The sequence below is a fragment of the Tachyglossus aculeatus genome, chromosome 21 (assembly GCF_015852505.1).
Source record: "Tachyglossus aculeatus isolate mTacAcu1 chromosome 21, mTacAcu1.pri, whole genome shotgun sequence".
NCBI lineage: Eukaryota > Metazoa > Chordata > Mammalia > Monotremata > Tachyglossidae > Tachyglossus > Tachyglossus aculeatus.
Genome location: NC_052086.1, coordinates 47,581,164 through 47,594,895, shown reverse-complemented (window position 1 = coordinate 47,594,895; position 13,732 = coordinate 47,581,164).

Here is a 13,732-nt window from a genome sequence, read left to right as displayed (position 1 = left end):
TCAGATCTGCTGTGTGACCTTGGGCAAGTCACTTAACTTCTCTTGGCTAAGTTTCCTCATCTGTAAAATGCAGATTCCATGACTGATCTCCCTTCTTATCAGCTTGTTCACTCATTCAATCACATTTAGTGAGCCACATCCTGTGTACAAAGCACTGCACTAAGCTCTTGGGAGAGTACAATGAGAATGATGGAATTTGTTAAGCACTTACTATGTGCCAAGCACTGTACTATTGTGTTAGAGATTGTGAGATAGGCACTGTGTCCCCTAGAATGTAAGCTTGCTGTGGGCAGGGAATGTGTCGGTTTATTGTTATATGGTGCTCTCCCAAGTGCTTAGTACAGTGCCTTGCACACAGTAAGAGCTCAACAAATACAACTGAATGAATGAATGAGTGAATGTCTGATATAAAAATAATAATGGCATTTGTTAAGCACTTACTATGTGCCAAGCACTGTTCTAAGCTCTAGGGTAGATATAAGGTAATCAGTTTGTCCCACGTGGGGCTGACAATCTTAATCCCCATTTCACAGATGAGGTAATGAGGCACAGAGAACGTAACCTCTCCATCCCCCCATCTTACCGCCTTCCCTTCCCCCCAGCACCTGTATATATGTATATACGTTTGCACATATTTATTACTCTATTTATTTATTTACTTTGCTTGTACATATCTATTCTATTTATTTTATTTTTTTAGTATGTTTGGTTTTGTTCTCTGTCTCCCCCTTTTAGACTGTGAGCCCACTGTTGGGTAGGGACTGTCTCTATATGTTGCCAACTTGTACTTCCCAAGTGCTTAGTACAGTGCTCTGCACACAGTAAGCGCTCAATAAATACGATTGATTGATTGATTGATTGATTAAGTGACTTGCCCAAAGTCACACAGCTGATAAGTGGCGGAGCCGGGATTAGCATCCTCGACCTCAGATTCCCAAGCTCCTGCTCTTTCCAACTAAGTGCTTACTATGTGCCAGGCATTGTACTAAGCGCTGGGGGGATACAAGCAAAGCAGGCTGGACACAGTCCCTGTCCCACATGGGGCTCACAGTCTTAATCCCCATTTTACAAATGAGGTAGCTGAGGCCCAGAGAAGTGAAGTGACTTGCCCAAGTTCACAGAGCAGACACGTGGCGGAGCCGGGATTAGAACCCACGTCCTCTGACTCACAGGCCTGTGCTCTTTCCACCAGGCCCTGCTGCTTCTGGTAAAATTATCTTATAACCACCCCAGCATTCGGTGCAGAGTAAGTGCTTAACAAATGTCATCATTCTGTGATACACTGCTCATCGACCCCAGAAATTACTTGCCTGGACCTTCTGGGGTCATTTCTGTACCCCTGTGGTTCCACTTTTGCCACTTCATCATCATCATCAATCGTATTTATTGAGCGCTTACTATGTGCAGAGCACTGTACTAAGTGCTTGGGAAGTACAAATTGGCAACATATAGAGACAGTCCCTACCCAACAGTGGGCTCACAGTCTAAAAGGGGGAGACAGAGAACAAAACCAAACATACTAACAAAATAAAATAAATAGAATAGATATGTACAAATAAAATAAATAAATAAATAGAGTAAAAAATATGTACAAACATATATACATATATACAGGTGCTGTGGGGAAGGGAAGGAGGTAAGATGGGGGGATGGAGAGGGGGACGAGGGGGAGAGGAAGGAAGGGGCTCAGTCTGGGAAGGCCTCCTGGAGGAGGTGAGCTCTCAGCAGGGCCTTGAAGGGAGGAAGAGAGCTAGCTTGGCAGATGGGCAGAGGGAGGGCATTCCAGGCCCTTGTCAGCTGTGTGACTTTGGACAAGTCACTTCACTTCTCTGGGCCTCAGTTCCCTCATCTGTAAAACGGGGAAGAAGTCTGTGAGCCCTAAATGGGACATCCGAATTATCTTGCGGATCAGTGGAAAGAGCACAGGCTTGGGAGTCAGAGGTCATGGGTTCAAATCCTGGCTCCGCCACTTGTCAGCCGTGTGACTTTGGGCAAGTCACTTCACCTCTCTGGGCCTCAGTTCCCTCATCTGTAAAATGGGGATTAAGACTGTGAGCCCCACGTGGGACAACTTAATCACCTCGTATCCTCCCCAGCTCTTAGAACAGTGCTTTGTACATAGTAAGCGCTTAACAAATACCATCATTATTATTATTATCCCAGCACTTAGAACAGTACTTTGCACATAGTAAGCGCTTAACAAATGCCATCATTATTATTATTATTATTATCCCAGCTCTTAGAACAGTGCTTTGCACATAGTAAGCGCTTAACAAATATCATCATTATTATTATTATTCCCATCCTAGGCCACTGTCTTCAGGCATCACACCTGCACCTCTTGCTGAACCCTCTGACCTTTCACCTGCCCCTTCTGACAACGTGCCTGCACTCCACTGCCATCCTTTCTTATCCAGCCCCCAGCTCCGTGTGAGGGGAAAAAGAAGCTTATCTGGGTTACAGGGGACAAAATGAAGAACCTCTATTTGCCTGTGACAGCAAGTTAAAGATACTCGCCTACCTGAGACCCTTAACGAATATAAAATAAAATCCTTTATTACACGGTGGTTCCGTTACGTGAAACCTGGTCGCATGAATCATCGAGTCAATGTAAATAAGGGAGCTAGAGACTTGGTCTCAGATTTTTCATAATTAAAAAATTCTAATAGTCTTACCAGTTTTTAAGGGCAGTACACAGAGGGGTACCCTGGGTTACAACCATGCCATGACACAACTATCCCATGACACATGACATGACACAACTATCCCATGACTGTCCCTGGGATACAGATTGAATCGTTTGATGCCTTACTGTTTTTAATCATTCCAACACAAAAATACCGCAATTTTTATTATTATTCGATTTTTTCCTGGTACTTGTTAAGCACTATCATGTGCCAGACACTGTACTAAGTGCTGGAGTCGATTCAAGATGATCAGGAGTAAATACAAGATAATCGGGTTGGACACAGTCTCTGCCCCACATAGGGCTCAGAGTCTTACTCCCCATTTTACACGAGGTAACTGAGGCACAGAGAAGTTAAGTGATTTGCCCAAGGTCACACTGCAGACAAGCAGCTGAACCAGGATTAGAACCCAGGTCCTATGACATCCAGGCCCGTGCTCCTAGGTCTCGCTGCTTCTAATTAGAATTTATTATTATTATTAAGTGCCGTCAAGTCGTTTCCGATTCATAGCGACTCCATGGATATGCTTTCTCCAGAACGTCCTGTCCTCCACCATAATCCACAACCTTTCTAACGGTTCTTCCATTATCGTTGTTATGGTCTCTATCCATCTAGCTGCTGGTCTGTCTCTTCCATGTTCTCCCTGAACTTTTCCTACCATTAATGTCTTCTCCAGAGAATTAGTTCTTCTGATTATGTGTCCAAAATACGCTAATCTAAGTCGAGTCATTTGGCCTCCAAAGACCACTTTGGTTTAATTTGTTCTAAATTCCATTTGTTTGTCTTTCGGGCAGTCCACGGTATTCACAATAGCCTCCTCCAACACCACATTTCAAAAGAATCGTGTTCTTTCTATCCTGTTTTTTACTTTAGATTAATTTAATGAAGATTAAATAATAATGTAATTATGTTTATCATTACAGTATATAGCACATAAAAGAATTTCAAATTACTTTTCCAGAAGTTCTAGAATTGCAACCTCATTTAGAACATGAAAGTCTATAGGAAAGCATAATTCATGAGTCAACAATTCATGATACTAATGCATTTTCAAGAAATATATAACCCAGTTGTATCACTGCACATATCAATTTACTCTATGTACCCCTATCTACCAAAGTCTTTGTGTCTCTTCTTTTCATTTGTCTTTTCTGACAGCCTGGATGTGTGAGTTTCTGCCTATACATCCCTTTTTCATGCTTGTTGTGCATGTGCTGGGGGAGGAGGAGATGTGTCTCTTTGTGTGTCCCAATGTGCGTGTGCTGACGTTAGTGTTTCCTTCCTCAAGTGTCTGCTTGTTATACCTGAAAGAAAATGCTATCTCTTTCCTCCCACTTCTGCTGCTGCTTCTCTTCCAAGTCCACTGTCCTTTCACACAAGGAATAATCATCAGTTAACTAGGGGTTTGATACACACAGTGATACAACTGGGTTATATTTCTTGGAAATGCATTTGTATCATGAATTTTGGACTCATGGATTACGCTTTCCTATAGATTTTCAAGTTCTAAATTAGGTTGCAGTTCTACAATCTCTGGAAAAGTACTATGAAATTCTTTCATGTGTTAGGTACCGTAATGATAAACATGGTTACATTATTATTGAATCTTTATTAAAGTAATCTAAAGTATAACATCTAATTAGGAGCAGTGGGCCTAGTGGAAGGAGCATGGGTCGGGAGAGATAAGACCTGATTTCTAATCATTCATTCAGTCGTATTTATTGAGTGCAGAGCACTGTACTAAGCACTTGAGAAAGTACAATACAATAATGAACAGTGATATTCCCTGCCTGCAGTGAGCTTACACACTACAGCGGGGAAGACAGATATCAATACAAATAAATAAAATGACAGATATGTACATAAGTGCTGTGGGGCTGGGAGGAGGGAAGAGCCAAGGGAGCAAGTCAGGATGACGCAGAAGGAAGTGGGAGATGAGGAAAAGTGGGGCTTAGTCTGGGAAGACCTCTTGGAGGACATGTGCCTTCAATAAGGCGCTGAAGGGGGGAAAGTCATTGACTGTTGGATTTGAGGAGGGAGGGCTTTCCAGGCCAAAGGCAGGAGTCGGCGGTGGGACAGGTGTGATTGAGGCCCAGTGAAAAGGTTAGCACTAGAGGAGCAAAGTGGTTTGGCTGGGTTGCAGAAGGAGAGAAACGAGGGGAGGTAGGAGGGGACCAAGGTAATGGTGTACTTTAAAGCCAATGGTGAGGAGTTTTTGTTTGATGCTGAGGTGGATGGGCAACCACTGCAGTTTTTTGAGGAGGGGGGGTGACATGTCCTGAACATTTCTGTATAACAATAATAATAATGATGATGGTATTTGTTGAGCACTTACTATGTGCCAAGCACTGTTCTAAGCACTGGAGGGATACAAGGTGATCAGGTCATCCCACGTGGGGCTCACAACCTTCATCCCCATTTTCCAGATGAGGTAACTGAGGCCCAGAGAAGCGAAGCGACATGCCCAAAGTCACACAGCAGACATGTGGGGGAGCCGGGATTAGGACTCCCCAGCCCGGGCTCTTTCCACTGAGCCATGCTAGAAGAAAAATGATCGTGGCAGCAGAGTGAAGTGTGGACTGGATTGGGAGAGGCAGGAGGCTGGGAGGTCAGACGGGATAGGATGAGTGATTGTATTAATGTGGTAGGAGTTCGGATGGAAAGGAAAGGGTGGATTTTAGCGATGTTGCGAAGGTGGAACCAACGGGATTTGGTGACAGATTGAATATATGAGATGAAAGAGAAAGAGCAGTAAAGAATATCTCCGAGTTTATGGGCTTGTGAGCCAGGAAGGATGGTGCTGCTGTCTACAGTGATGGGAAAGTCAGGGGGAGGACGGGGTTTGGGTGGGAAGAGAAGAGCTCTATTTTGGACATGTTAAATTTGAGGTGACGGGAGGCTCAGCTGCTTGTCTGCTGTGTGATCTTGGGCAAGTCACTTAACTTCTCTGGCCATCAGTTACCTCATCTGTAAACTCTTCTTATCTGAAATCAAAATCTGCCTTCCTCAGAGGACTACAGAAAAGGTGTTAAGGAACTCTCCACAATCCTCAAATAGTATGGATGTGTCACATATGTTTCATTTAAATCGCATCAGTCCGTGGAATTTACTGAGCACTTACTGTGTGCAGAGTACTTTACTCACTTGGCAGAACACAATACAGCACGATTCAAATTGGTTTCATGAAGTACAAAGTTCTACTGCACTGTGCTCTCCTTTTTCCATCTATTAAGGACGATGGAAGTCACTTTCAGGATTAGTCACTTCTGTTAGCTAGTGAACTCCTATCGCTATTTGTTTCCAGCGAAAAATCCGCCCAGAGTTTATTGCCAACAACCCTGCTTTCCCAGTTGATCTTGGCCCTCACTTCCTTTTCATTCTCTCATCCCTTAACATTGCCTCTCCCTCTCACCTTGGTAAAGGACAGGTGGAAATAACTTTTTCCTTACTTAATGCTCCTCACCAGCTTTCACAGACATGTAACTTCTCCTACTGGTCCTCTTCTGTCCCTGTCCCCCTTCTTCCTGTCTTCTCTCTTTCACAGACTACGGCCCTCAGCCCCTTTGAGTGACAGATGGGTACAAAATGATGATACTTGGACAAAAGCTTATGAATAACTTAGTTTGTCTATAAGGAGTGTTCTATGATGTTATTTGGACAATTTTCATATATATCTGCTATTGTACTGTGGACTCAAAGATAATACTACTAATGTGAAGATTTTGATCAATGGGTAAGAATGCTGTTGATAAAATCATTGCGTGACTTCCCTTCCATATTGTGTATGCAAAAGATTGTCATGTGCTCTATTTCCATCCTCTGCCCACATTGTCTGGTACAACTTTTTTCTGCTCCCTCTTTGTGTCTTTATCTCTTCTCAATATGGCTGTGTGTCTTGTTGCTTTTTTTTAAACTGTGCAGACCTCAGTTTTTGAAACTTTGCTTCATTATGCTTCCAAAGTGTTCCTTCTTACCACTGAGCAGTTGTACAAGTTATTCGAATCTATCCCCTCCACCTACTCCTCTGACGCCATCTCTTCACGCCTTTTTAAAGCAATGGCCCTGTTCCTTCTTCATTCAGTCAATCATATTTATTGAGCACTTACTGTGTGCAGAGCATTACTAAGTGCTTGGGAGAGTACAATACAACAAAATAACAGACACATCCCCTGCCCACAGTGAGCTTACTGATTCTCCAATGGCTCTTTCCCCATTGCTTTCCAACCTGCCCTTGTCTCCCCATCCTAAAAAACCCTCCCTTGACCCCATGGCTTCCTCCGGTTATCTCCCCATCTTCTGTCCTATCTTTCCTCCCCAAACTCCTGGAATAAGATGTCCACACCCTCTGCCTCCAAATCTCTCCTTGATGCCCTCCAATCTGGCTTCTACTCCCTCACTCCACCGAAACTATCCTAAGGTCACCATTGTCCTCCTTCCTTACAAATTCAATGACTTCTACTCCACCCTCATCCTCCTCGACCTCTCAGCTGTCCAGCTTCTTCTGAAACCACTATCTAACTTTGCCTTCACTGACACCATCCCCTCTTGGTTCTCCTCCTGTTTCTCTGGCAGTCTCATATTTACTCCTGCCTTCGGGGCACCTCTATGTAGATGAATCCTGTCACCTCAAATTGAACATGCCCAAAACAAAGCTCTTCATCTTCTCACCCAAATCCCAAGACTTTCCTGTCTCTAACCCCTCATTTCCCCATCCTATACATCCTCCCCTCTGCATTCCTAAGCATTTAGGTGAGTACCCCTTAAGCATTTTTGATTCTCACCTCATCCTCAGCCCCACAGCAGTTATGAACACATCTTTATACTCTGCTGCTTCCCCTGTCTGTAATTTATGATAAAGTCTCTGTCTCCCCCTCTAAACTGTAAGTCCTTGTGAGCAGGGATCATGTCTACCAATTCTATTGTAGTGCACTCTCCTGAGTACGTAGTGCAGTGCTCTAAACATAGTAATAATAATAATAATAATAATAATGGTATTTATTAAGTGCTTACTATGTGCAAAGCACTGTTTTAAGCACTGGGGAGGTTACAAGGTGATCAGGTTGTCCACGGGGGGCTCACAGTCTTCATCACCATTTTACAGATGAGGGAACTGAGGCACAGAGAAGTTAAGTGACTTTCCCAAAGTCACACAGCTGACAATTGGCGGAGCCGGGATTTGAACGCATTACCTCTGACTCCAAAGCCCAGGCTCTTTCCACTGAGCCATGCTGCTTGTCTAATAAAGTCTAATAAGTCTAGAAAATACTTAATGATTACCACTGATTGTCTGATCCATCAATCAATCATATTTCTTGAGCACTTACTGTGGGCAGAGTACTGTACTAAGTGCTTGGGCGCATACCTTCCTTTTGGTAGATACATTCACTGCCCACAAGTTTACAGTCTAGAAATTATGTGAGGCTATACATAATAATAATAATAATAATAATAATGGTATTTGTTCAGCACTTCCTATGCTCCAGGCACTATACTAAGCGCTGGGATAGATCATCATCATCATCATCAATCGCATTTATTGAGCGCTTACTGTGTGCAGAGCACTGTACTAAGCGCTTGGGAAGTACAAGTTGGCAACATATAGAGACAGTCCCTACCCAACAGTGGGCTCACAGTCTAAAAGAGTGGGCTCACAGTCTAAAAGATAGATACAATGTAATTGGGTTGGACACAGTCCCTGTCCCACATGGGGCTTACACTCTTAATCCCCATTTTGCAGATGAGGGAATAGAGGCACAGAGAAGTAAAGTGACTTGCCCAAAGTCACACAGCTGACAGTTGGGGGAGACAGGATTTGAACCCATGACCTCTGTCTCCAGAGCCCAGACTCTTTCCACTGAGCCACGCTGCTTCTTATGACTTTGGTGCTGATGGCCTCACTGCATTCCAGAACCTCAATGTTTGTAATACACAGCGTGGCTTTTTGATGTCAAGTTTGGCATGTCGGTGGCATTGACCAACCTATTCTAGGAGCTGGATGTGGTAACTGGAAAGTTCAGTTCTCAGAGCCATCTAGAAGACTGAATACTACAGTTGCTCTAAAACCCTTAAGTTTATTTTAAATTCTGCTGCTAGGTTGGGTCACACTGTTAATAATAATAATTATGGTATTTGTTAAGCGCTTACTAAGTGCTAAGCACTGTTCTAAGCACTGAGGTAGATGCAAGGTAATTGGGTTGGACGCAGTCCCTGTGCTACCTGGGGCTCACAGTCTTAATCCCCCATTTTACAGATGTGGTAACTGAGGCCCAGAAAAGTTAAATGGGTTGCCCAAGGTCACACAGCAGACAAGTGGCCGTGCCAGAATTAGAACCCACGTCCTCTGATTCCCGCGTCCGGGCTCTTTCCACTAAGCCACGTTGCTTCTAGTCTCCTAATAGGCAAACTGGTATTTTTTATTGGTTCTTCTATTGGTCTGGGGGCAGAGAATGTGCCTGCCAACTCTTATAAGAAGCAGTATGGCCTAGTGGAAAGAGCACAGGCCTGTGAGTTAGAGGACATGGGTTCAAATCCCGGCTCTGCCACATGTCTGCTCGGTGAACTTGGGCAAGCCACTTCACTTCTCTGGGCCTCAGTTACCTCATTTGTAAAATGGGGATTAAGACTGTGAGCCCCATGTGGAACAACCTGATTACCTCGTATCTACTCCTGTGCTTAGAACAGTGCCTGGCACATAGAAAGCGCTTAACAAATACCACAGTTATCATTACTGTTATTATTATTTCTAGTAATATTATACTCTCCCGAGCACTTACTACAGTGCTCTGCACACGGTAAGTGGTCAATCAATATGATTGACTGGCTGATTTGTGTATCCTAGCTTTAATGGGCAGTGTGCCGTCAGGTAGCAAAGTTCAGTGCACTTAGTACAGTGCTCTGCACACAGTAAGCGCTCAATAAATACGATTGATTGATTGATTGATTGATTGATCGACAGACCTGGGGAGTATACATGCAGCCTGCCTCTAAACATGGATCTTCTGCAGACTAATCATCAGTCCTTACAGCCTTGCCGTTTCTAAAAAGTAATAATAATGATAATAATAATAATGATGGCATTTGTTAAACGCTTACTATGTGCAAAGCACTGTTCTAAGTGCTGGGGGGATACAAGGTGATCAGGTTGTCCCACTGGGGGCTCACAGTCATCATCCCCATTTTACAGATGAGGTAACTGAGGCTCTGAGAAGTTATCTGTGTGTCTTATGTGTGTTGGTTTCTAAGGCACAGGTACTGGGATGCGGAGTCGCCATGGCAACCTGATCCTGTGAATGGGCCGCCACTATTGCAGTTCATTCGATGGTATTTACTGAGCAATCAATCAGTGGTATTTATTCAGAGCTTACTATGGACAGAGCGCTATATTAAGTGCTTGGGAGAGCGCAGAGAAGCAGTATGGCTCAGTGGAAAGAGTCTGGGCTTTGGAGTCAGAGGTCATGGGTTCAAATCCTGGCTCCGCCAATTGTCACCTGTACGACTTTGGGCAAGTCACTTAACTTCTCTGGGCCTCAGTTATCTCATCTGTAAAATGGGATTAATATCCTCTTCCTCCCTTCAAGGCTCTCTTCCTCTGCCCATCTGCCAAGCTAGCTCTCTTCCTCTCTTCAAGGCCCTACTGAGAGCTCACCTCCTCCAGGAGGCCTTCCCAGACTGAGCCCCTTCCTTCCTCTCCCCCTCGTCTCCCTCTCCATCCCCCCCATCTTACCTCCTTCCCTTTCCCACAGCACATGTATATATGTTTGTACATATTTATTACTCTATTTATTTATTTTACTTGTACATATCTATTCTATTTATTTTATTTTGTTAGTATGTTTGGTTTTGTTCTCTGTCTCCCCCTTTTAGACTGTGAGCCCACTGTTGGGTAGGGACTGTCTCTATATGTTGCCAATTTGTACTTCCCAAGTGCTTAGTACAGTGCTCTGCACACAGTAAGCGCTCAATAAATACGATTGATGATGATGATGATGATGATTAAGACTGTGAGCCCCCTGTGGGACAAACTGATCACCTTGTAACCTCCTCAGCACTTAGAACAGTGCTTTGCACATAGTAAGCACTTAATAAATGCCATCATTATTATTATTATTATTACAATAAACAAAATTGGCAGGCACGTTCCCTTCCCATAACAAGCTTACAGTCTAGAGGGAGTACCTACTGTTGCATGTATCCACCCCAGGGCATAGTTCAGTGTCTGGCACAGAGTATGGGCTTAACAAACACCATAATTATTATTCATTATTACTGTTAATAATAATAATAATAATAATTTTACTATATGCCAAGCACTGTTCTAAGCGCTGGGGGTGATGCAAGGTAATCAGGTTGTTCCACATGGGGCTCACAGTCTTAATCCCCATTTTATAAAGGAGGTAACTGAGGACCAGAGAAGTTAAGTGACTTGCCCAAAGTCATATAGCTGATAAGTGGTGGATCGGGATTAGAACCCATAACTTCTGAGTCTCAAGCCTGGGCCCTTTCCAATGAGCCACGCTGCCTCTCTGTTCATTCATTCATTCATTCAGTCGTATGTATTAAGCACTTATTGTGTGCAGAGTGCTGGGAGAGTGAAACAAACAATAAACCAAAATATTCCCTGCCCACAACAAGCTGACAGTCTAGAGGGGGAGATGCAAAGCACCGTACTAAGCAGCCCTCAGGGGGCTTGCATTCCAAAGCGAGGTGGCTGTACATTCACAAGTGAGCTGTTCTTTTTAAAACCAAAAATTACCAATCAAGTATTTTTAAAATCAGTAGCAACGTAAGAAATCGTACAGAACGAAAGGGGACCATATTGGAGATTAGAGCTATCGCTATTGAATTTTTGCAGATACGTTGTTAGAGTGAATGAGTCTTTTTATAGGGGTTATTGAGGTTCTGGCTTGTTGGCAGTGCCTATCTGCAGCAGTATCCTGGCCCTGTTGGAGGTAGTTCTCACATATAGAGACTAAAGGGAAAGTAGGAGTGTAAAATGGGGATTAAGACTGTGAGCCCCCCTTGGGACAACCTGATCACCTTGTAACCTCCCCAGCGCTTAGAACAGTGCTTTGCACAAAGTAAGCACTTAATAAATGCCATTATTATTATTAGGAGACCTATTTTTGCAGTACCTGCTGCTTGGGAACTACATTTCCCTGAATCATCCGGGAATGAGAACACCCAAAACGCTTCCACGTTAGTACAATCGCTCAAAACCGACCCATCACCGTTGGTTCGATCACCGACTGGATTACCTCCTCAACCTCCTTTCTGGCCTCCCAACCTCCTGCCTCTCCCCACTTCAGTCCATATTTTACTCCGCTGCCCGGATTATCTTTCTACAGAAACGATCAGAGCATGTCACCCCCCTCCTCAAAAGTCTCCAGTGGTTGCCTATCCACCTCCATATCAAACAAAAACTCCTCACTATTGGCTTTAAAGCTCTCCATCACCTTGCCCCCTCCTACCTCACCTTCCTTCTCTAATAATAATTACACATTATTTTACATCCTTCTACATCCCACCTTGCACAATCCGCTCCTCTGGTGCTAACCTTCTCACTGTGCCTCGATCTTGCCGCCATCCCCTGGCCCCCATCCTTGGAACGCCCTCCCTCCTCAAATCCATCAATCACTCTTCCCCCTTCAAAGCCCTACTGAAGGCTCACCTCCTCCAAGAGGCCTTCCCAGACTAAGCCTCACTTTTCCTCAGCTTCCCCTCCCTTCCGCGTCGCCGCGGCTTGCTCTCTTTTCTCTTCCTCCCTCTCCCCACCCCACAGCACTTATGTATATATCTATAATTCTTTTATTTATATTGTTGCCTGTTTACTTGTATTGATGTCTGTCTCCCCCCAACTCTGGACTGCGATCCCGCTGCGGGCAGGGAATGTCTCTCTCTTAATTGCTATATTGTACTTTCCAAGCACTTAGTACAGTGCCCTGCCCACAGTAAGTGCTTAATAAATATGATTGAATGAATGAATGAATAAAATAGGGAAGCCAGAAGGGAAGAAGAAACAGTATGACAGTGAAAAGAGCAGTGGGGCTGTGAGTCAGAGGATCTGGGTTCTAATTCCAGCTCCACCACTTGTCTGCTGTGTGACCTTGGGCAAATCACTTCACTTCTCTGGGCCTCAGTACTCTATTTTACTTGTACATATTTATTCTATTTATTTCATTTTGTTAATATGTTTTGTTTCGTTGTCTGTCTCCCCCTTCTAGACTGTGAGCATGTTGTTAGGTAGGGACCGTCTCTATATGTTGCCAACTTGTACTTCCCAAGCACTTAGTCCAGTGCTCTGCACACAGTAAGCGCTCAATAAATACGATTGAATGAATGAATGTATATATGTTTGTATATATTTATTACTCTATTTTACTTGTACATATTTATTTATTTTATTTTGTTAATATGTTTTGTTTTGCTGTCTGTCTCCCCCTTCTAGACTGTGAGCCCACTGTTGGGTAGGGACCGTCTCTAGATGTTGCCAACTTGTACTTCCCAAGTGTTTAGTACAGTGCTCTGCACACAGTAAGAGCTCAATAAATACAATTGAATGAATGAATGTATATATGTTTGTATATATTTATTACTCTATTTTACTTGTACATATTTATTTTATTTTGTTAATATGTTTTGTTTTGTTGTCTGTCTCCCCCTTCTAGACTGTGAGCCCTCTGTTGGGTAGGGACCGTCTCTATATGTTGCCAACTTGTACTTCCCAAGCGTTTAGTACAGTGCTCTGCACACAGTAAGAGCTCAATAAATACAATTGAATGAATGAATGTATACATGTTTGTATATGTTTATTACTCTATTTTACTTGTACATATTTATTTATTTTATTTTGTTAATTTGTTTTGTTTTGTTGTCTGTCTCCCCCTTCTAGACTGTGAGCCCGCTGCTGGGTAGGGACCGTCTCTATATGTTGCCAACTTGTACTTCCCAAGAGCTTAGTACAATGCTCTGCACACAGTAAGCGCTCAATAAATATGATTGAATAAATGAATGAATAAAAAGACTGTGAGCCCCATGTGAGACACAGA